The sequence below is a fragment of the Macrotis lagotis genome, chromosome 2 (assembly GCF_037893015.1).
Source record: "Macrotis lagotis isolate mMagLag1 chromosome 2, bilby.v1.9.chrom.fasta, whole genome shotgun sequence".
NCBI classification, from domain to species: Eukaryota; Metazoa; Chordata; class Mammalia; order Peramelemorphia; family Peramelidae; genus Macrotis; species Macrotis lagotis.
The window spans coordinates 228122524-228147617 of record NC_133659.1 but is presented as its reverse complement, the minus strand read 5'-3'; the positions used below and the strand labels follow the sequence as shown (position 1 = coordinate 228147617).

Sequence of the window (25094 nt, the reverse complement as noted above, 5' to 3'; positions counted from 1 at the left end):
TAATATATTGTTAAATATAAATAATATGTCATTAAATGATAATAAATACAATAATATAAATAATAAATATAAAGATATGAAATAATTTAATCCAGGGGTAGTTGGTTACTGAAATAATACTAAAGCATCCTCAATATAAGATAATCTGTGTACCAAAAACTAACTTATTTTTACCCCATGGCATTGTTAGAGAAAAGTGTTTTTTAAGACTTCAAAGTGCACTGTATAGATGTGAACTGACATTAACTCAATTGAGCTCATTTCTCAGACTAGACCATGAGGGTAGTGTTATGGCTATGCTTCAAAATGATTATAAATAGTTACTATTAGATGTCAGCTCTATCAGTTTGGCTGATAATTTATTTAGTTGAGGGGGTTAAATTTAAAAACTTGCTGGTCTTTAAAAATTATCTATCAAAAGCAGAAGGGAACATAACAGAATATTTGCAAATGCAATAGAAATAATGAAGGTTATTAGTGTAGCAGGAAAATGCAGTGACATTACAATGAAACTTTTCCTCCCTTCTAAACTTTCCATTATTGTCAAGGGTATCACCATCTTTCTAGTCTCTCAGGACTGTGTTATCCTTGGTGTCATCCTTAATTTCCCACTCTTATTTATACCATATGTCTACTTTGTTGAAGGCTTTTCTACCTTCATATTTGTCACATACATTCCAGTCATACAGCATAACTCTATTTCAGGCCTTTATCATCTCTCCTATGCAGCAAATTTGTAACTATAGGCTCCATATTAAGGGGATAAAGGGACTAATAGTGAGTACTTCCCTCTTATCCCCCCCCCAGCCCCAGCACACACTGGAGCATGGATTCCTCAAAGTGAGATTGAACCTAGAACTCTTACTGCCTTTTCTGCTTTGTATTTTCTCTACCAAGTAGATGATTGAACTCATTCCTGGAATGGATTTACCTAGACTTGGAAGCAACCTTGTATTATAGAAAGTCTGTAGACCCTGGATCCCATCTTTTTTAGAGCTAGCTGTTGACCAGAGGAGCTTCTAGGAGAGGACATCCAGTGAAAGAAGAATTGATCCATTATTCCATCATTCAGTAGTATTATTATGACCCTGGGGACCATAGCATGCCACTGTCTGAAGTTGTCTTGGCAAAGATATTTCCTTCTCCAGTAGATTAAGGCAAACAGAGGTTAAGTTGACTTGCCCGGGATCATATAGCTATTAACTGTCAGAATTCAAATTTGAACTCAGGTCTTCCTGACTCCAGATCTAGCCCTGTATCCACTGAGCTACCTAGATACCTCTGGAGGCAGTAGAGAATACCTTACTAACAGCATTGCCAACTGCTTTATTTTCAGATAATTTTATACTTCCCAATAAATCCAACTAGTTATGTTACTGAATTTTATTTAAAGCCATTCTGTTAATGTACCATGAATCTTTTCTTTAGCATTTTTAATGAATTACCTGTTTCATAATTGATTCATATTGTGCATTGGATACTTTTTAATGTTATTTTATTTTTCCCAATTTTATACAAAGATAATTTTCAACATTCATCTTTTTGTAAGTTTTTGAATTCCACATTTTTCTGCCATCCTTCTTTCCCAATCCCCCTTTCTATGGCAACAAGGATCTGATATAGTTTGTGCATGTAGAATCGTGTTTAACATATTTCCATAATAGTCATATTATGAAAGAGAAATTAGAATTTAAGGAAAAAATAAGGAAAGAAAAAATGATAAAAGTTTTTTAAAAAGTGAACATACTATGCTTTGCTCTGCATTCAGAATTCAGAATCTATACTTTGTTCTCTGGATGTGGATGGTATTTTCCTTAACAAGTTTCACAGGATTGTTATCACATTCATTTACCATATTTGTTCAGCCATTGATGACATCCCCTCAATTTCCAATTCTTTGTCACTTCAAAAAGAGCTGCTATAAATATTTTATACATGTGGGTCTTTTTCTTTCTCTTTTTATTATTCCTTTGGGATACAGACCTAGTAGTGGTATTGCTGGATCCTGGGTACGGGTCCAAATCGCTCTCCAGAATGATTGGATCAAAACATAACTCTGCCAAAAATGCATTCATGTCCCAGTTTTCCCACATCCTCTCCAACAATGATCATTTTCCCTTTTTTTGTCATCTCAAAGGCAGATTCTTTATAGGGATTTGAAATATAATGGGATCAAATGGAAAACAAGGATGAGGGAGATTTGAATGTATTTGTAAGCAGTTGAGAAGGATAAGGGAAGGTCTGAAGATAAGAAATAATGATGAGACATACTCCTAGAGGAGATAGAATCAAGATGGGTATGTAGAGGTATTCTGAGGCATGAGATCCATTATCTTTTCTGAGACTGTATGAAGGGTAGTTGATTGAAAATGACTGTGGAGGGGTGGCTAGGTGGCATGGTGGATAAAGCACCAGCCCTGAAGTCAGGAGTACCTGACTTCAAATCCGGCCTCAGACACTTAATAATTACCTAGCTGTGTGGCCTTGGGCAAGCCCCTTAACCCCCATTGCCTAGCAAAAACCTAAAAAAAAAATGACTGTGGAAACAAAAGTTTGAGCTTCTTAACATATTGATTAAGCAGTGCATGGCAGTTGCAAAAACAATTTTGAACTATGCCTGCTCAGTTTGGCCCTGGACCCTGAGCAGAGGGGGAGACAGATTTTTATACGTTTAAAAGAAAACAACTAACAGAATAAAAATTTAGGATATAAGATTGGGGAAAATGAAAAGGTTCAGAAGATAGCTGAGGAGAGTGGATGGTGAGTATATAAGGGAGCTGTAGTAGGATTACCTAGTAGTGGTGAGGGCCCAGTAGAGGTTGTGTAACAAATTTGTAGCACACCCAGTCAGAATAATTGCATGATTTTCTCTACCTTTGTTCATCAGCATATATGAGAATGAAGGCAACAAATGGTAGGAGTGATCCAAGGCTGTGGCCATAATCTGCAATATTAAGATAATGTAGAGTGGAATTGATTCACTTAGGAATCAAAATAGGGAGAAAGAGAATAGCTAGTACAGGGGAGATGTCCAAGAGACAAGGGACCAATGCAGACAGGTCATATGGAAAGCAGAGGGAGAGGTAAAAAACTAAGAGATTATGATCAGATTAGGGGGTTTCAGAATTCCTAAACAATATTTTTGGGGCAATGGCAAGATCAAGAGTATGACAGTCTTTGTGTGTAGCTAAAGTTAGCTAGAGGTGTAGGAAGTGAGTAGGCTTAGAAACTGAATAGTGAAGGCATTTTGAAGACGAATGCCATACGTGTATTGAAATCTCAAGTAATGAACTCATTGAGGGAGGAAGGGGAGTGACCTGGGGGTCTGTAGACATTAGCTACCAAGATTTTCATTGGTGTTGGAAAAGCCTCAAAATAAGAGAGTTTACTAAGTGATGAATGAATGGGGAAAACCTGGAAAAATGGAGAGCAAGGAGCATTTCAACACCCTAGCCTCAAGGAGAATGAGTGAGAGGGGAATCTAGGTTTCATTAAGAGCTAGTAAATGGAATAGGAAAGGAAAAGATTTGAGATGAAGGAAAATTTGTGGCCTATGGAAGAAGCATTCCAGAAGATACAGCGAAAGAGCTAGGTTTAAATTAATTTAAAACTTTGGGGCAAGAGCATTGAGAGGTACAGTAATGAGGAATTAAATGATAGGAGGGTTGGAATAGAATTTGGATAATGATGTATAGAAGTTCAGCAGTATGTGATGTGAAAGCTATTATCCACTGAGTGGAGGTTGCGACTCCTCTCCCCTCAAAGGGATAAGCACAACAGGAAATGGGAGAACTGAAATCAAAGGGAAGGTTGTTTTTCCTTTGTATTAGAGGTTCTCCACAACTAGGTGAGAGATTGGGCTGTCACAGGTAGAAGTGGTTGCTTTGGGGCAGATGAAAGAAGGCTGACCCTGGCCCCTTTATTCAAAGGACATGCTGTGCCTAGGAAGAAATGGAAGTCTAAAGGCACAAGCTTGTGGCAGCTTCACCTGAAGTAGCCAACTGAGATCGTAGTAGAAAGTGGAGGTTTTTGTTTACTGGGAGGTATTTGGGCACAAGTAGAAGACATCCTACCATGGCCCAAGCAGCCTTTTCTCATGGGTTGTAAGGTACAAGGTAATATTGCTTTAGAATGAGGAGGCTGGTTGTGAGATGGCAGGGGTAAGTAGACTGTGCAGATGGAAGACACCCATCCTAGTCCTAAGTAGACTTTCCTTAGAGCAACATAGGTAAAATAAAAGCCAGAGTCTGAATTATTGAGACTCTAATGAAGAAAAGTGTGTGTGTGTGTGTGTGTGTGTGTGTGTGTGTGTGTGTGTGTGTGTATAAAGAATATGCTAGTCTTTTTCTGCCTACCATCTTGACTTGATGTTTTAGAATCCAAGAGAAAAGGAACAGTTTGACACTATATAAGTTCAGCAAGGGATGGTATGTTTTCCAGAAAAAAAAAAAAACAGGTGAGCACTCGAAGATGGAAGTAAGATGAAGATTAAAGGAAAGCATTTTAAAAATGAGAATTCCAGAAGGCACAGTAGAAGAAACCAACATAGGACAGAGATGAGGGAGGAATAAGACTGAACAAGTTAAGGCCATGGGAGTTAAGAAAAGGGATTTTAATTTTGAAGCACAGGGAATCACAGAAGAATAGGACGTAGGAATTTGCTAGCCATAAGTTAGTGTTAGCTTGAAGTGCCAAGTGACAAAGACTAGAATCAAAAAACTGGTTGTGTTTAAAAGAGGACCCAATAGTTTTCTGGCATGAGAAGGTTCATAGGCTGTCTTCTGAGAGCAGGCCTGGAACAAAAGTGAAAAATAATTCCTTTTTTACTCCATGGAATGATGACCATTGTACAGTAATGGCTCCCTCTTGGACAGTAATGATAAAGACCCAAAAAAGGGTGTCAGTTTATTCAGATGTAATAGTGAATGGCATTATCACCTTCTTTCTTGAGACTGATAGAGACTGCCTAGTTCTCTATCTTAGGAGTCCAAGGAAGAGCAGTATCCCCCAATCCTTTCTTCCAGTCAGGTCCTCATAGCCATCATCTCAACCAGCAGATCATTCCTTTGGAAATGTGACCTATCAACTGCTTCTTCAGGACCCAACTATGGACTTTCAGTTGGTAAAGCCTATATTTCTGTCATGAATATTTTGTAGTTTCATTCATATAATTACTATGTGTATCTTTGTAGGTAGACTCCCAGATATTTTTTGCATTCTGTAGTCATTTTAAATGGAATTTCTCTCTCAGGTAGATTCTCAGATATTTTTTTGCATTCTATAGTTATTTCAAATTGAATTTCTGTTTCTTCTATTAGGTTTTGTTATATTTTGTCAAAAATTTTTTGTGGGGGTGGCTAGGTGGCGCAGTGGATAGAGCACCAGCCCTGGAGTCAGGAGTACCTGAGTTCAAATCCGGCCTCAGACACTAAATAATTACCTAGCTGTGTGGTCTTGGGCAAGCCACTTAATATCCCATTGCCTAGCAAAAAACTAAAAAACTAAAAAAAAAAGTTAGGTATCTGTTGATAGAAAAATGATTTTTATTATTTTTGCTACCTAATGTGTATAGTCTTTTATATTTAGAGTTTTCCTAATATTGAACCAACCCTTCATTGCTGATATAAATCCAACCTGCTCATAATCTAATATGTTGTAACCTTTTAAATATTTAATATTTAATATTTTTATTCATTTTTTGTACTGTTGGTGATTTATTAATGTGTGTCAGTATTCATTAGAAATATATTAATATTTTATTTGTTACATTTGTGTTACTGTTCATTAAGGATTTGGGTTTGTAGTTTTCTTTCTCTGATTTATCTTCCTTTGGTTTGGATTACATTGATTGAATTCAGCTAGATGCCTTCTAACAGGATTATAGATCTAGAGCTAGAAAGGACTTTATAAGTCATTCAACCATCTTATTTTAAACATCAGGAGATTGAGGCCTGAAGATGTTAGGTGACTTGTCTAAGGTCACAAAGGTTTACTGTGACACCAGAGTCAGGATGATGAGTTATATTAGAATTAATTAGAATTAGTGTTTGGTAGAATTCATACATAAATTAGTCTGGCTCTGTTTTTTTTTCTTCTTAGCATTTCCTTTGTGCTGCTTCATTTTCTTTTTCTGAGACTATATTATTTCATATTAATCTAAATCTTTTAAATTTTTGCAAATAGCCATCCACTCCATTAAGTTCTTAATTTTTAGCTTATAATTTAGACAGTATTTTCTAATAATTTCCTTTATTTCCTCATGTGTTGTGAATTCTGTTTTTGATATTGTGATTTAACTTATTATTTATTCAAATAGATTTACCTTTTTAGTATTCTCTTGGTACTTGGGTTTGCATTTCAAAATTTATGCTCAGCTCTGGTCTTTTCTTCATAAATATTTGAGAAGAATAGTACAAAGGTCAGTTTGAAACAGTGGTGAGAGGAGGAGGGAAAACCAGGAGTAAGCAAGTGCCACAAAAACCTAGAGAGGAGAAAGTATTTAGAAGAGTGTGATTAACTATCAGAGGCTCTATGGAGGGCAACTAAGATCATTGGTAACTTTGGAGAGAGCTGTTTTAGTTGAAAAATGAAATCTTGACATTTCAGAGACTTTAGAATTGAATGAGAGAAGAGGAAGTGGAGACACTTAATATTTATGCAGCCTTTAATAAGGAGTTTTCTGGGAAAAACATGGATGCTGTAGGACCATAGTTAATGAGGATGTTTGGATTAAGTGAGAGTTTTTCTTTACATATTGGTGATGTTTGAGGGAGGGGAGAGACCTGGGTTTGTTTGCAGGCCACAGAGAAGGAACCTATAGATAGGGAGAGATTGAAGATTCAAGAGAGTGAGAATGATAGCGGGAGCAATACTAAGAGGTCATAGCATCAAAGGCACATGAAAATGAGTTTACCTTGGAAAGGAAAAGAGTTACTTTATTCATATGAGACGAGGGTAAAAGAAGAGATAGTAAAGAAAGAGAGCTACCAAAATTTTTTCTGTGTAGACAAAGTGACAAGATGTAGTACAGAACTAATAGCAGTATCTCCTATCAAAGGATATGCACAGTTTAATAGCTTTGGAGGCATAGTTCCAAATTGCTCTCCAGAATTTTAGGTCAGTTTACATCTCCACCAAATTGTATTGGAGTCTAATGGAACAGAATCTTGGTTGGAATTTCCCTGGAGATTAAGTATGTCTTATTTAATATGTAAGGAAATTTCAGATTGACAAGTTTTGTTTTAGAGACTACTACCACAGAGGAAACTCTATATGGTTGTTTGTTTAAGACTTCAAAAACTTGTTGATAGTTCCAGAATACTAAAAATCTTTTTGTAGCTTAAGTAGATTACAATGGAATCATGGAGGAGGGAAGTTTTAAATAAGTTAATGCAACTGGTATAGTCAAAACTCCAGTTCTCAAGTCCCTTAAATCTACAGCATAAATGATTTTGTCCTCTGTCACATGAAAAGCAGACAGGTTCAGTTATACAAACCAAGAATGGCAAAGACATGTGGCTGAGGTAGTGTGATAAAGCAGTAGATCAAGCACAAAAGGCAATACAAACACCATAGAATGATATCTTTTCTTTTCATTGGTCAGGGTTGCCTCGAATGAGTTGGGCCTGTATGAGTTTGGAGCTTTCTGTGAGTTCTCGTTGAACTTTCAAAATCTGGTCAAATTCAAAACAAAAGAAGTAAATATCCAAGGTGAAGTTTCTTGTGTACTTGGGCAACACAGATAAGGAAACATTTGTAAGCCTAACGTGTAACTTTTAGACCAAATATGAATTCTGTAGGATTGGTATATTGGTCTGGAATGCAGAAAAGAGTTTGCCATCAATGAAATGAGGTTGTTCTTACTTCCCAATATGGTACCCCTTGATTGTCTGTTTCCCCTCCTTTCTCTCTGAGGGAAAGTAGTGGGGTGAGTGGAAGGTGAAACTGAACTTAAGTGTTGAAAAAGATTTACCCAACAGAGGCCCAAAGGAACTGAAACTGAGGAAGAACAAATTCACACATTTCACTTCTAATTCATACAGGGGAATACTTGCTCTCTCTCCTCTTCTCCCTTCCAAGCACTTATAGTTCAACTCATAAAAATTCAGTGCCTATATGATGTGACTGTCAGGTTATAATTAGAGCTGTCTCTTTTTTGCTTGCTCTTACCCACTTCAAGAAATTCCTTTTTCTCTATATCAAAATCTGTTCTGAGGAAATAACTTCATACCATTTTGTTACCAGCTATTCTGCATTTTGAAAAATCTTTTAGCAATTTTAGCATGTTGGGTCTCATTTTTAATTGTGTATGAAAGTCTAGTCATTTAAGAAAAGAATTTCTTCTGTTAGTACGCAAATAGGAAAGATTGGCTTCAGGTGGGATGTACCCCAGACTCACTTAAAAGTGATCTTATATTACTTAAATGTTTTTATATGAAAATAGCATTGATGTTCATTAGAGAATACTTTCAGTCAATAATTCAGAATAATTTAAATAATTTAAAGTCTTTTTGGTAGTGTTTTTCTCAAAATCAATGGATAAGTTGATTATAGTTACTAACTAATACAATAAGGTTATAGTATAGAGAGGATAGGAATTTCCAGTATCATCAATAAGAGGCAGCTTGAGACATCAGATAAGGGCTAGACTTGAAGTCAGATAATCGAACTTCAAATTTCACATTCAGATACAGTATTAGTTATGTGACTATGGATATGTTATTAAATCTTGCAGTGCTTCATTTTCTTCATCTGTAAAATGTAGCACTATGTAAATGAAAATTGCTAACTTTAAACCATGAATGCAGAACTGAATCAAGGACTTTGTGATAATTAACAAAGGGAATATAAATATTTTGGCATTTGAGGAGTGATTATTCAGTAATTAATAAATTGATAGTAAATTGTTCTTTACACCTCTGGGGCTTTTTAGAAAACCTTTTTTTGCTCCTCAGATAATATATTGTTTTTAATTGTTTATAGACTTTTCAATGATACAGGCTATGAATGTTTTATAAAAAATTATATATTTGTAAGTAGCCTATATTTAGAGGGGTCAATTGTTTTTTTCATCCTTTGTTGATATGTCTTCTCCTGAGAAAAGTAAATGAATAGGTACTTACGTACTTACTATGAGCTAAGCATTAAGGACAGATGAAAAAACTGGAGATAATTCTTGCATTGAAGGAGCTCACATCCAGGGCAGCTAGGTGGCACGGGGGATAGAGCACCAACCCTGGAGTCAGGAGCACCTGAGTTCAAATCTGTCCTCAGACACTTAATAATTATTTAGTTGTGTGGCCTTGGGCAAGCCACTTAACCTCATTGCCTTGCAAAGAGAGAGACAGAGAGACAGAGAGGTCAGCTGCAATGCAGGTGGAAAAAGCCCAGAAGCTAGATAACAGTTCTCTAGGTATCTATTGTGACAAGGCAGGCAGATGTTACTACCTAGTGACCTTCTATCTTACTAAGAAGACCAGAGTTGATAACTCCCAGCTCATTCAAGCAATATAAGGAACCGTTTTTGCTTTTCCTGTCAGGCTTTCTCATCATACTTGGATTTAAAAAGTAACCTGAGCAGAAACTGGTAATTTTGCACTGCTGGAAGGCATTTGAGCAAATTATTAAATGATCTCTTCTGACCTCACCTAGTTTGTTACCTCCTTGGAAGTAAGGTTTGTAAAACAAATCTTAAAATGCTATATGAATGCTAGCTATAATTATTCTTTACATTAGGGGTATGCAAATATTCTGTTTCTCATTTGATACAGTTGAAGTTTTTGATGGTGAATTTGTCTTTTTTTTGGTTTTGTTTTGTTTTTGCTACTCTGGATCTTTATATCACTTTATTTTTCACTTTTGCTTTCAGTTGCTAATTAAACGTATCTAGAATTTCTGATGATTTTCTTAGATTCTTTTTTACAAGTTTCTTTTCTATTGCCTTCAATTGGACAGGATGTAACTTGGATCCTAGAAGCAGAGGGTAAAATAGAATTTAAGGGAATTCACCAGTCACCTCCTGAAAGAGATCCCCAAAGAAAAACTTTCAGGAATATTATAGCCAAATTCCCAAACTCCCAGATCAAAGAGAAAATTCTAAAAGTTGCCAGGAACAAACAATTCAACTACCAAGGCTCTATAGTCAGGATTACACAGGATCTGTCAGCATCTATGTTAAGGGCTCATGGGGATTGGAATATGATATTCTGGAAGGCAAAAGATCTTGGTTTACAACTGAGAATCAACTACCCAGCAAAACTAAACATCCTCTTTCAGGGGAAAAGATGGACTTTCAGTGAAACAGGGGACTTTCAAACTTTCCTATTGAAACAACCAGAGCTGAACAGAAAGTTTGATCTCCAAATACAGGACTCTGGTGAACAATAGAGGGAGTGGATGAGGACTATCTATATGGAACTTAATAATATTGAACTATTTGTATTCCTGCATGTGAAGAAGATATGGATAACTCATATGAACTTTCTCATTTATAAGAGCTATTAGAAAGAGCATATATAGAGAGGACACAGGAAGGACCAGAATATAATGGTATAGTATCGTAAAAAGATGGAGTCAATGGGTGATAAAGGAAAGTACTGGGAGGAAGGGAAAGGAGATGAAGCAGCTAAGAAATTTCACATAAGACTTAGGAAAAAGCTTTTTCAATGGATTAGAAAGGGGGAAGGCAAAGGGGAATGAGTGAGCCTTCATTCTCATCATAACTGTCTCAGAGAGGAAATAACATACACACTTAATAGGATGAGGAAATCTATCTTACCCTAGAGAAAAATGAAAAGAAAGGGATGGAATGGGGGAGCGAAGGGGGGGAAATAGGTGATAGAAGAGAGGGAAGATTGAGGGAGAGGGTACTCAGATACAACTCACTTTTAGATATGGCCAGGATGAAAGGAGAGAGAGAGAATAGAATAAATGAGAGTGGGGGGGGAAATAGAGTAGAAGTACAGCTAGTAATAGCAACTGTGGGAAAAATATTGAAGCAACTTCTCTGGTGGGTATGATAAAGAAAGCAACTGACCCCAGAGACAGAACCATTGGAAACTGAACACAGACTGAAGTACATTTCTCTCTCTCTCTCTCTCTCTCTCTCATTATTCTTGGGGTTTCTCATCTTCTTGGTGGGAGTATGTTTACTCTTATAACAAAATTACTGTAATATTAGTAATAATAAATTAAAGTTCACTAACAAAAAAAATAAAAACTGCCTGGTACTGGTTAAGAGATGGAGTTATGGGGTGGCTAGGTGGCACAGTGGATAGAGTACCAGCCCTGCAGTCAGGAGTACCTGACTTCAAATCCAGCCTCAGACACTTAATTACATAGCTGTGTGGCCTTGGGCAAGCCACTTAACCCCATCTGCCTTGCAAAAACCTTAAAAAAAAAGTTGTTGGGAAAACTGGAAAATAGTATGATAAAAACTAGGCATAAATACCACTACTGGGTTTATCCCCTGAAGAGATCATGGAAAAGGGTAAAAGCATCACTTGTACAAAAATATTTATAGCAACTCTATTTGTGGTGGCAAAGAATTGGAAATTGAGTGTATGTCCAATTGTGGAATGGCTGAATAAATTGTGGTTTATGTATGTTATGGAACACTGTTGTTCTATTAGAAACCAGGAGGAATGGGACGTCAAAGAAACCTGGAAAGATTTGCATGAATTGATGCTGAATGAGATGATGAGAACCAGAAGAATATTGTACACAATAACAGCAACATAGGGTTGATGCTCAATCTTAATGGATTTGCTCATTCCATCAGTGCAACTACCAGGGACAGTTCTGGGCTATCTGCAATGGAGAATACCATCTGTGTCCAGAGAAAAAATTATGGATTTTGAACAAAGACCAAAGACTACTACCTTCAAATTAGAAAAAAAAAAGTTAGCTTATGCAATTTTGTTATCTCTTATATTTTATTTTTTTTTCTTTAAGGATATGATTTCCCTCTCGACACATTCAGTTTAGATCATTGTATAGCATGGAAACAATGTAAAGACCAACAGACTACCTTCTGTGGAGGGTAGGTAGAGGGAGGCAAGATTAGGGGAAAATTGTAAAATTCAAAAATAAATAAAATTTTTTAAAAGTAGGAAAAAAGCTCAGGAAAGCACCCCAAAACCAGGCACAGGCTGAGGAAACGAGTAAACAGGGGAAAAAAGGAACCTGACCATAGACAATTACTTTGGTCTCATGGAAGACTACAGTACTCAATCTGGAGATGGAGAAGTCGAAGCTTCTGCATCTAAAGCCTCCAAGAAATATAGAAGTTGGGCTTAGGCAATAACAGAGCCCAAAAAAGATTTTCAAAATCAAATAAGGGAGATAGAAAAAAAATTGGGAAAAGAATTAAGAGGTTCAGTAATAACATGAAACCAAAGTCAGCAGCTTAGTCAAGGAGATCCAAAAAAAATGCTGAAGAAAATAACATGTTAAAAACCAACTTGGGTCAAATGGATAAAATAGTTCAAAAAGTTATTGAGGAGAATAATGTTTTTAAAAGCAGAATTGGTCAAATGTAAAAGGAGATAAGAAAGCTCTCTGAGGAAAATACATCCTTCAGATGTAGAATGGAGCTAAAGGAAGCTGATGACTTTGTGAGAAATCAAGACACAATAGTTCAACACCAAAAGAATGAAAAATTAGAAGAAAACGTGAAATATCTCATTGAAAAAACAACTGATCTGGAAAATAAAAAAGATAATTTAAAATTTATTGGGATACCTGAAAGTCATGATCAGGAAAAGAGCCTTGACCTCATTTTTAAAGAATTTCTGTAAGAAAATTGCCCTGATAACCTAGAAGCTTTTTGGCACCTCAGGTTTAAGTTGAGTTACAGTTTGGATGACATCAAAGCAATCCCGAAAAGGGCTAACACCAAGGGTGTTAGTTCTCTTTGAATACCACATACACTGTATAGAGACATAGTCAGTAGCTGTGTGACCATGAGCAAACCGTTTAACTTTTTTCATCTAAAATCAATTTTATCACCTATAAATTTGAGATGCTAACACCTGTACAGTCAGCCTCAGATAGTTAAAAGAAATAAATGAGGACATGTTCTGTAATTACTAAAATATTAGAAATATTATTTATGAAACTGTTTATAATTCATTTATTTCATAAACCTCCAAGTAGAAAATCACCTTTGCAGAATTTATTAGCTCCCTTAATACTTGTATTCAGCTGAATTTGTCAATTTTTTTATTCCTGACAGCACTGTTTTATCCAGAGTAATCTATGAAACATTAGTGATATAAACTGATGTGCTTACTTTTGCTTCTCTTTCTTCTTGAATTCCTCATAATTATGTAGTTATTGAAACAGAAAAATCAATATGGAAAGAAAATAAGATTCATTTTTTTACCAAACTTTCCTGGATCAGTTCACAACATCAAGAGCCAGAAGGGGACATATAAGTCATCAAGGTTATTCCCCTTTTCTTCTTCCTAATTTTACTGGTGAAGAAACTGAGGCCAAGTGGCAGTTTGGCAGATCAAACATAGATGTTGCTCCCAATCTAGTGCTCCTTCTACCTCACCAGTGTTATATTCTATTAAGAAAAGGATTCCTAATACAAAATGAGAATAAATCTCTCACAGCATCAATTGGACAATTACAAAATGAGAATAAATCTCTCAGATCCTCAATTGGACAAATACAAAATGAGAATAATTCTCTCAGATCCTCAATTGGGCAAATGCAAAAAGAAAATAATTATCTCAAAACCTCAATTGGTCAAATGGAAAGCTCTTTCAAAAGTATAATTGACCAATTGGAAAAGGAGTTGCAAAAGGTTAATGAAGAAAACTCCTCCCCCCAAAAAAGAATGGAATCTACAGAAACTAATGACTCCATGAGACACCATGAATCAGTTAAACAAAATCAAAAAATAGAAAATAATTTAAAATACCTCATCAACAAAACTACTGACCTCAAGAATAGATCGAGGAGGGGCAACCTGAAAATTATAGGACTTCCTGAAAACATTGAAGAGAAAAAAGGCCTGGACTTAATATTACAGGATCTAGTGATGAGAAACTGCCCTGATATCATGGAATCGGAGAGCAAAGTAGTTATTGAAAGAGTTACATGGAGGGGCAGCTAGGTGGTGTAGTGGATAAAGCACCGGCCCTGAAGTCAGGAGTACCTGGGTTCAAATCTGGTCTCAGACACTTAATAATTACCTAGATGTGTAGCCTTGGGCAAGCCACTTAACCCCATTTGCCTTGCAAAAAACTAAAAAAAAAAAATACTTCGATCCCCACCAGAAAAAAATCCTAAAATGAAAACACCAAGGAATGTTGTGGCCAAACTCCAGAACTATCAGATAAAAGAGAAAATCCTGCAAGCAGCCAGAAACAAACAATTCAAATATCAAGGAGCCACAGTAAGGATCACGCAGGACCTGGCTGCAACAACATTAAGGGATCGAAGGGCCTGGAATGAGATATTTCAAAGAGCAAGGGAGCTTGGAATGCAGCCAAGAATCTACTTTCCCACAAAGCTGAGCCTTCTCTTCCAAGGAAAAAGATGGACATTTAACGAAATGGAAGAATTCCAAAAATTTCTGATGAAAAGACCAGAGCTAAACAGAAAATTTGGACATCAAACAGGAGGTTCAAGAGACACATGAAAAGGTTAAAAAGGGGGGGGGGGTAAAAGGGGGAAAAAATGCTATCCAGTAAGTTGAAACTGGCTATATCCCAGCATAGGGGAAAAAAAGATTCTCATAAATCTTGAGAATTGTAACTCTAACAAAGAGAATATACCTAGCCAAAAATGATGGACATTCATGACCTATCCATGAGACTGCTATCTAATGGGATGTAACTGGCTTTAACCCTACTTGGGAGAAAGACTCTAATAACTCTCAGGAATTTTGACTCTATTCGATAGAATATACTGAACTAGAAGGGATAGACACTCAGAATTTTCTATGACTTAGATAGAATGATCTAAAAAAGACTACCTCCTTAAAAAGGGGGACAGGAAAGAGATGGGAGGAGGGAGGGGATTGAATGGCGGTAAATCTCATTACACTTAAGGGGTACAAAAAAACCTATGGTAATAGAGGGGAAGAAGGGAGCAGATGAGAAACACCTTAATCTTCTTCTTATCAGACTTGGCTTAAAGTCAACCTACACATACTCAGTTAACTTATAAAACATCCAACCTTTCAAGTATTAAAAGGGGGAAAGGGGGGGGGGATGGAGAAAGGGAAGGGGGGAGGGGAAAGGGGGAAATAACAAAAGGAAGGGAAGGGAAAAGGGAAACGGAAAGGGGAAAGAAAGGGGGGGTGATATAGGAGGGCAAACACTGAAGGGGATGGTATTCAGAAACAAAATATTAGGGAATATGGATGGGGGGAAGGGGGGAAATACACACAGAGGGAAGATAGTATGGAGGGCAATAAAGAATTAGTAATCATAACCTTGAATGTGAATGGGATGAACTCTCCCTTAAAATGTAAGCAAATAGCAGGGTGAATTAAAAACCAGAATCCTACAATATGCTGCTTACAAGAAACTCATTTGAAGCAGAGAAATACATATAGAGTAAAGGTAAAAGGTTGGAGCAAAATATATTTTGCTTCAGCTGAAGTAACAGAAGCAGGGGTAGCAATCCTTATCTCAAACAAAGCAACAGCAAAAATAGATAGCATTAAAAGACATAAGGAAGGAAACTTTATCCTCCTAAAAGGTACCATAGACAATGAAGTCATTTCAGTACTGAATATATATGCACCCAGTGGGACAGCACCCAAATTCTTAGAGAAGAAGCTGAAACAACTACAGGAAGACATAGACAGCAGAACTCTACTAGTAGGAGACCTCAACCTCCCACTCTCAGATCTAGATAAATCGAATCATAAAATAAACAAGAAAGAAGTTAAGGAGGTGAATAGATTGTTAGAAAAATTAGATATGGTAGACTTATGGAGGAAACTGAATGGGGATAGAAACAAATATACCTTTTTCTCTGCAGTACATGGAACTTATATAAAAATTAACCATGTACTAGGACATAAAAACCTAACAATCAACTGCAGAAAGGCAGAAATAGTGAATACATCTTTCTCAGATCACAATGCAATAAAAGTCATATACAAGGAGATATAGACCCAGAACAAATTGGAAACTGAATAACCTCATTTTAAAAAAATGAGTGGACCAAAAAAAAAAACAAATTATAGAAGAAATTAACCATTTTATCTTAGATAATGATAATAATGAAACAACATACCAAAACCTATGGGATTCATTCAAAGCGACTCTCAGGGGATATATTATAGCTCTAAATGCTTACATGAATAAGCTGGAGAAAGAGGAAATCAATGAACTAAACATGTAACTAAAAAAAATTAGAGAAATAACAAATCAGAAATCCCCAATTAAGGTCCCATATTGAACCCGAGTTGGAGGCGGCAAGTCTGGTCTCAAAATGGAGGGTCATGATCCAAAGCAACCAGAGCAGTTGAGACAACTGTTTATTGGTGGCTTGAGCTTTGAAACTACGGATGATAGTTTAAGAGAACACTTTGAAAAATGGGGCACTCTCGCAGATTGTGTGGTGATGAGAGATCCCCAAACAAAACGTTCCAGAGGCTTTGGCTTTGTGACTTAATTCTTGTGTAGAAGAGGTAGATGCAGCAATGTGTGCTTGACCACATAAGGCTGATGGGCGTGTAGTGGAACCAAAGAGAGCTGTGTCTAGAGAGGATTCTGTAAAACCTGGTGCACATCTAACCATGAAGAAAATTTTTGTTGGTGATATTAAAGAAGATACAGAAGAATATAATTTAAGAGACTACTTTGAAAAGTATGGCAAGATCGAAACTATAGAAGTTGTGGAAGATCGACAGAGTGGAAAGAAGAGAGGATTTGCTTTGTAACTTTTGATGATCATGATACAGTTGACAAAATTGTTGTTCAGAAATATCACACTATTAATGGGCATAACTGTGAAGTGAAAAAGGCCCTTTCAAAACAAGAGATGCAGTCTGCTGGCTCACAAAGAGGTCGTGGAGGTGGCTCAGGCAATTCTATGGGTCGAGGAGGAAACTTTGGAGGTGGTGGAAGAAACTTTGGCCATGGAGGAAACTGGTAGAAGAGGTGGTTATGGTGGAGGCGGTGGTGGCAGCAGAGGCAGTTATGGAGGTGGAGATGGTGGATGTAATGGATTTGGAGGAGATGGTGGCAACTATGGAGGTGGTCCTGGCTACAGTAGTAGAGGAGGTTATGGTGGAGGTGGTGGACCTGGATACGGAAACCAAGGTGGTGGGTATGGTGGTGGTGGAGGAGGATATGATGGTTACAATGAAGGAGGAAATTTTGGTGGTGGTAACTATGGTGGCAGTGGGAACTATAATGATTTTGGAAATTATGGTGGGCAGCAGCAATCAAATTATGGACCCATGAAAGGAGGCAGTTTTGGTGGAAGGAGCTCAGGCAGTCCTTATGGTGGTGGTTATGGATCTGGTGGTGGAAGTGGTGGATATGGCAGCAGAAGGTTCTAAAAACTCAACGGAAGAGGGCTACAGTTCTTAGCAGGAGAGAGAGTGAGGAGTTGTCAGGAAAGCAGCTCCAGGTTACTTTGAGACAGTCATACCAAATGCATTAGAGGAACTGTAAAAATCTGCCACAGAAGGAACGTTGATCCATAGTCAGAAAAGTTACTGCAGCTTAAACAGGAAACCCTTCTTGTTCAGGACTGTCATAGCCACAGTTTGCAAAAAGTGCAGCTATTGATTAATGCAATGTAGTGTCAATTAAATGTACATTCCCGAGGTCTTTTATGTGTTGTAGCTTTGTCTTTTCTTTTTCTTTTCATTACATCAGGTATATTGCCCTGTAAATTGTGGTAGTGGTACCAGGAATAAAAAATTAAGGAATTTTTAACTTTTCAAAAAAAATCCCCAATTAAATACCAAATTAGAAATTCTAAAAATTAAAGGAGAAATTAATAAAATCAAAAGCCAAAAAACTGTTGAATTAATAAATAAAACTAAAAGTTGGTATTATGAAAAAACCAATAAAATTGATAAACCTCTGGTCAATTTGATAAAAAAAAAAAGAAGAAAACCAAATTGCTAGTATCATAAATGAAAACGGTGAACTCACCACCAATGAGGAGGAAATTAAGGTAATAATTCGAAATTATTTTGCCCAACTCTATGCCAATAAATTTGATAATCTAAGTGAAATGGATGAATATTTACAAAAATATAAGTTACCCAGGTTAAATGAAGAAGAGATTAAATACCTAAACAACCCTATCTCAGAAAAAAGAAATTCAACAAGCCATCATTGAACTCCCTAAAAAAAAAATCTCCAGGGCCTGATGGATTCACAAGTGAATTCTACCAAACATTTAAGGAACAATTGGTTCCAATTCTATATAAACTCTTTGGAAAAATAGGGAAAGATGGAACTCTGCCTAACTCTTTCTATGAAAACAATATGCTACTGTTACCTAAACCAGGAAGAGTTAAAACAGAGAAGGAAAATTATAGACCTATTTCCCTGATGAATATAGATGCAAAAATCTTAAATAAAATCTTAGCAAAATGATTACAACGAGTTATATCACTAGGATAATACATTATGACCAAGTAGAATTTATTCCAGGAATGCAGGGTTGGTTCAATATTAGGAAAACTGTTCAACAACAAACCTATCAGAAATCATATGATCATATCAATAGATGCTGAAAAAGCTTTTGACAAAATACAGCATCCATTCCTATTAAAAAACACTAGAGAGTGTAGGAATAAATGGACTGTTCCTTAAAATAATTAGCAGTATCTATCTGAAACCATCAACAAGCATTATACTCAATGGGGAGAGGCTGGAGGCATTCCCAATAAGATCAGGGGTCAAACAAGGGTGCCCATTATCACCACTACTATTCAATATTGTATTAGAAATGTTAGCTTCAGCAATTAGAGAAGAAAAAGAAATTGAAGGAATTAGAATTGGGAAGGAAGAGACAAAACTCTCACTCTTTGCGGATGACATGATGGTCTACCTAGAGAATCCCAAGAAGTCATCCAAAAAACTACTGGAAACAATTAGCAATTTTAACAAAGTTGCAGTTTATAAAATAAACCCTCATAAATCCTCAACTTTTCTATATATGTCTAGCAAGATATAGCACGAAAAGCTAGAAAGAGAAATCCCATTTAAAGTAACTGCAGACAATATAAAATACTTGGGAGTCTATTTGCCAAGACAGACTCAGAATATTTTTGAAAACAATTATAAAACACTTTTCACACAAATTAAATCAGATTTAAATAACTGAGAAAATATCAACTGCTCATAGATAGGGAGAACTAATATAATAAAAATGACAATTCTACCAAAACTAAACTATCTGTTTAGTTCCCTACCAATCAAAATTCCAAAAAATCACTTTAACGAGTTAGAAAAAATTGTAAGTAAATTCATATGGAGAAATAAAAAGTCAAGAATTGCCAGGAGCTTAATGAAAAAAAGTGCAGAAGGTGGCTTAGCCCTACCTGATCTAAAATTATATTATAAAACATCAGTCATCAAAACTTTGGTATTGGCTAAGAAATAGAGGAGTGGACCAGTGGAATAGACTAGGTGTAAAAGCAGGAGATGATTATAGTAATCTGCTGTTTGATAAACCCAAAGAGTCTGGCCATTGGGATAAAAACTCCCTCTTTGATAAAAACTGCTGGGATAATTGGAAGTTAGTATGGAAGAAACTTAGATTAGACCAACACCTAACACCCTTTACCAAGATAAGATCCAAATGGTTACAGGACTTAGACATAAAAAAAACAATACTATAAGCAAATTAGAAGATCAAGGACTAATTTACCTGTCAGATATATGGAAACGGGAGAACATCACCAAAAACCAATTAGGTGTTTTCGATTACATTAAATTAAAAGGCTTTTGCACAGATAAAAACCATTGTAACCAAGATCAAAAGAAATGGAGTAAATTGGGAAACAATCTTTACAACTAATGATTCTGACAAAGGACTCATTTCTAAAATATACAGAGAACTGAGTCATGTTTTTAAAACAAAAAGCCATTCCCCAATTGACAAATGGTCAAAGGATGTGCAAAGGCAATTTACAGATGAGGAGACCAAAGCAATTCATAGCCACATGAAAAAATGCTCTAAATCATTAATTATTAGAGAAATGCAAATTATAGCTTCTCTGAGGTACCACCTCACACCTCTCAGATTGGCCAATATGACCAGAAAGGATAAAGATCATTGTTGGAAGGGTTGTGGGAAATCTGGGACACTATTACACTGTTGGTGGAGCTGTGAACTCATCCAACCCTTCTGGAGAGCTATTTGGAACTATGCCCAAAGGGCAACAAAAATGTGCATACCCTTTGACCCAGCAATACCACTACTGGGTCTATATCCTGAAGAGATGAAGAAAAAGGGTAAAAACATTACTTGTACAAAAATATTTATATCAGCCCTGATTGTGATGGCAAAGAATTGGAAATCAAGGTAAATGTCCTTCAATTGGGGAATGGCTTAGAAAACTGTGGTATATGTATGTCATGGAATACTATTGTTCTATTAGAAACCAGGAGGGACAGTATTTCAGGGAAGCCTGGAGGGATTTGCATGAACTGATGCTGAGTGAGATGAGCAGAACCAGAAAAACACTGTATATCCTAACAGCAACATGGGGGCGATGATCAACCTTGAAGGACTTGCTCATTCCATCAGTGCAACAATCGGGAGCAATTTTGGGCTGTCTGCAAAGGAGAGTGCCATCTGTATCCAGTTAAGGAGCTGTGGAGTTTGAACAAAATTCAAGGACTATTCCCTTTAATTTAGAAAAAAAACAGATATCTTATTGTCTGATCTTGTTACCTCTTAGACTTCTTGTCTCTTCTCTAAAGATATGATTTCTTTCTCATCACACTCAATTTGGATCAAGGTGCAACACAGAAACAAAGTAAAGACTGATAGATTGCTTTCCGTGGGGGGGGAGTAAGATTGAGGGGAAAAATGTAAAACTCAAATAATATCTTTAATAAAAATTAAAAAAAGGATTCCTATACTAGAGAAATAAGGGAGGGAAGGGAATAAGTAATCATATAGCATCTATTATGTGCCATGCACTTTAACTTTGTTTTTTCAGGTCCTGAAAAGGAATCTATAAGTAAAACCAAAAGAGGAAAATCTGTAGAATTTACAGTTTAAGTTGAAATAATTTGTTAACGTGATTCTTGTTCACATTTAAAGTACTAGGCAGTTGACAATGAGCTTTTCTAAGCTGATCTTCAACGAAGCTTCCTGTCTCATTTTTAAATTTTCTCTTTTTTCTTTTTAAAAAAATGTTTTCCTTTTTTCAATTACATGTAAAAGCAACTAACTTTTTTTCAATTTGAATTCTGAATTCTCTCCCTCCCTGCTGTTCTCCCTTCCTTAGGAAGGCATCCAATTTGATGTGACATCATGCAAAGCATTTTCATAGTAGCTATGTTGCCAAAAAAACCAGATTTTTCTTAAAAAAGCAAGAAAAATAAAGTTTTCCTTCAGTATATATTCAGACTCTACCAATTCTTTCTCTTGGGTGGCATAGTATTTTTTTCCATCATAAATCTTCTGGAATTGTCTTGAGTCATTGTATTACAGAGAATAGCGAAGTCATACATAGTTGACCATCATATAATATTGCTGTTATTGTGTACAGTGTTCTGGTTCTGCTCACTTCAGTTCAAATGTCTCAGGTTTTTCTGAAACCACCATGCTTTGCCATTTCTTATAGTACAATAGTATTCCGAGACATTCATCTATTAAACTAGTTTAGTCATTACACAGTTGTTAGGCATCCCCTCAATTTCTAATTCTTTGCCTAAATAAATTTTTTTAGGTTTTTGCAAGGCTTCAAGGTTAAGTGACTTGCCCAAGGCAACACAGCTAGGTACTTATTAAGTGTCTGATTCTGGATTTGAACTCAGGTCCTCCTAATTTCAAGGGCCAGTACTCTATTCATTGCTCCACCTAGCTGCCCCATAAAAAATTTTTTCATGAGTTCTTCTCTCCATTCCCTCCCCTTTTAAATCTTGTTGGAATATAGACCTAGCAATAGCAATGGCAGTAGCAGTTCAATCAGTTGACAGTACTTAAGTTTCTTACTATGGGTCTGTCACAGTACCGGGCACTAAAGAGATGAGAGAATGAAACAAACCCTGTTCATATATATATATATATATATATATATATATATATACCCCAATCCTCATTTGGCCATATATAGATAATGACACATCCAGCAAAGACTGCCAAAACCAGAAAAGAAACAAAGAACATGTCACTGAATTTCTTGATTTATTTGACTAGAAATAAGTTTACCTCAGAGGATGTTGGTTCTCAATTTTATGTATTCTTCTATATGTGAACCTGCGGTTGGAGAAAATAGGACTGAAGTATCACTGCATGCAACTCTAATTTGTTTTCTTTGATGTCCTAGGACTGAAGTTTCTTGTTGTAAAATTTATTTGAATTGGTGAGATTTTGCAACCTATGTAGCCATAAGCTTTAAGTTTAAAAAGATTTGTGATAAATTTTAAGCATTTATAGAAAGAAAACCTCTAAGAAGTTTTTTCTCCAGATTAAAAAACCTGTGATTATAGCTTTATTATTACAGAATGGACTGCATAATCTTGGCAAGTAGTACTCTAGTATATTTGAAAAGGGAAGTATTCATATGTGAAGAATTTATGGAGGAAGACATGACTAGTGAAAGCAAAAAGGAGAACTAAGAAAATATTTGGTTCATTGTAGTTAATATGGGAATATTAAAGAAGAGATCTAAATTTGTAACCTGCTAACGAATCTTGCAGTTGGAATCATATAGTTTGAATTAGAAAAAGCTTTAGGGAGCAGCATAACATTTTAAGGGATAGTATTCATAGTGAAAGGAAAAATGATAAAAATGATTTTTGTCTGTTTTTATCTGGGAATTGAGCTGAAAGGCAAGCCATCCCAATTCAGTTCGTGCCTTTGTGTCTACTTAAAATGAATTTAAAGTTCATGAAAGTGGGTTAATTTTTCTTTTATCTTATGAACCAATATTTTCATGTTATTGTATCTATTACTTAGGCACTAAAGTTCTTAGTTTTACAGCAAGTTTTACTTTGGAACAAGCTTCCAAAAAAAAAGAAAACAAGGGAAAAAGTCAGAATTAGGCATTGATTTTCTCTCTTTTCAGATTTTATTTACTCCAAATTCTTTCCTTCCTTCTACTCCTCTCCCACTCATTGACATGACAAGAAATAAGATAGTCATTGTATATATTCAGTCATATAAAACATATTTACACATTAGCCATGTGGTGGGGGGGAAAAAAGACAAAAAGAAAAAGTATATTTTAGTCTCTGCAATGAATCAATCAGTTATTTATTTGCATGTGCATGACATTTTTATCATGAGTCATTTGAAATGAACTTGTATCATTTTATTGATCAGAGTTGCTGAATTTTTAATAGTTTATTAGAATGCTGCTGTTATTGTGAATATTTTTCTGTGAGTCTTCAATTGATGGACAGCCTAAATTTCCAATTCTTTGCCACCACAAAAAAGACCGCTCTAAATATCTTTAAATATCCTTTTTTTTTTAGATTTCTTTTTGGGGTATAGACCCATTTGTATTATTACTGGATCAAAGGATATGCAGTTGTTGGAGTTTTTTAAATAATCCTTTTGGGCATAGTTCCAAATTGTTCTCTAGAATAGTTGGACTAGTTCTAAGCTTCTCCATTAGTTCATTTGTATATGTATTATCCTGTATCCCCTCCAATATTAGTCTTCTGTCATCTTAGCTAATATGATAGGTGTGAGGTCGTACCTGAGAGGTAATTTTCATTTTTCTAGTTATTAGTGATTTACAACATTCTTAATATGACTGTTAATAGTCATGATTTCTTCCAATGAAAATTACCTTTGACCATTTATCAATAGGGGAATCAGTCTTATTTTTACAAATTTGGCTCAATTCCTTCTATTTGAGAAATGAAACTTTTACCAAAGAAATATGCTGTAAAAATCTTTCCCCAATTTCCTGCTTCCCTTCTAATTTTGACTACTTTGTGTAAACCCTTTTTAATTTAATGTATTCAAAATTATCCATTTTACCTTTTGTGAGTCAAGATCTCTTTATCTCTTTGGTCATGAACTCTTCGTTTTATCCATACATCTAATGGGTAATTTCTTCTGTGCTTTGCTAATTTGATTTTTATATCACTCTATGTGTCTGAATCTTGATATACAGTGTCAGATGTTAATCTATACCTAATTTCTGCCAGACTATTAAATTTTCGCAACAGTTTTTGTCAATTAGTGAATTCTTGCCCCAACAGCTGGGACCTTTGGGTTTAATCAAGCACTGGGCTACCTTGCTCATTTTCTTCTGGATTATTAGATTATCTCTAATCTATTTCATTGATAAATACTCCTTATTTCCTATCCAGTATCAAATTGTTTAAATGATTACCACTTTGTAATACAGTTTGAGATCTGATACTACTGGACTCCTTTTTTTTTACATTGTTTTTTCATTGATTCCCTTGAGATTTTTGACCTTTTTCTTCCAGATGAATTTGGTTACTATTTTTTTTAGAACTATAAAGCAATTCTTTGGTAGATTGTTATGGCTCTGAATAATTTAGGTAGAATCGTCATTTTTATTATATTGACTCAACCTAATTATAAGCAATTAATATTTCTCCAGTTGTTTAGATTGTCTTTATTTGTGTGAAAAATGTTTTGTATTGTGTTCACATAGTTTCTGGTTCTGTCTTAGCAAGTGGATTCCAAGGCATTTTATACTTTTTTGTAATTATTTTAAATGGAATTTCTCTATCTTTTCTGCTAAGTGTTTTTGGTAATAATATTGATGATTTATGTGCATTTATTTTATATTCTGCAACTTTGTTAAAGTTATTGTTTTGACTGATTTTGGGTTGACTCTCTAGGATTCTCTAAGAATACCATCAAATCATCTGAAAAAGGTGATAATTTTTTCCTTGTTGCTTGTGTTTATTTTTTCAATTTCTTTTTCT

At 35.6% G+C, this 25094-nt stretch overlaps 1 protein-coding gene and 1 pseudogene across 12 annotated transcripts in view; both read left to right on the top strand.

Annotated features, from left to right (window-relative positions):
• Positions 1 to 25094, top strand: part of TNRC6C (trinucleotide repeat containing adaptor 6C) — a 233329-nt gene that overhangs the window by 22564 nt on the left and 185671 nt on the right. The window lies entirely within an intron of this gene.
• LOC141514331 (heterogeneous nuclear ribonucleoprotein A3 pseudogene) lies at positions 15406 to 25043 on the top strand (annotated as a pseudogene).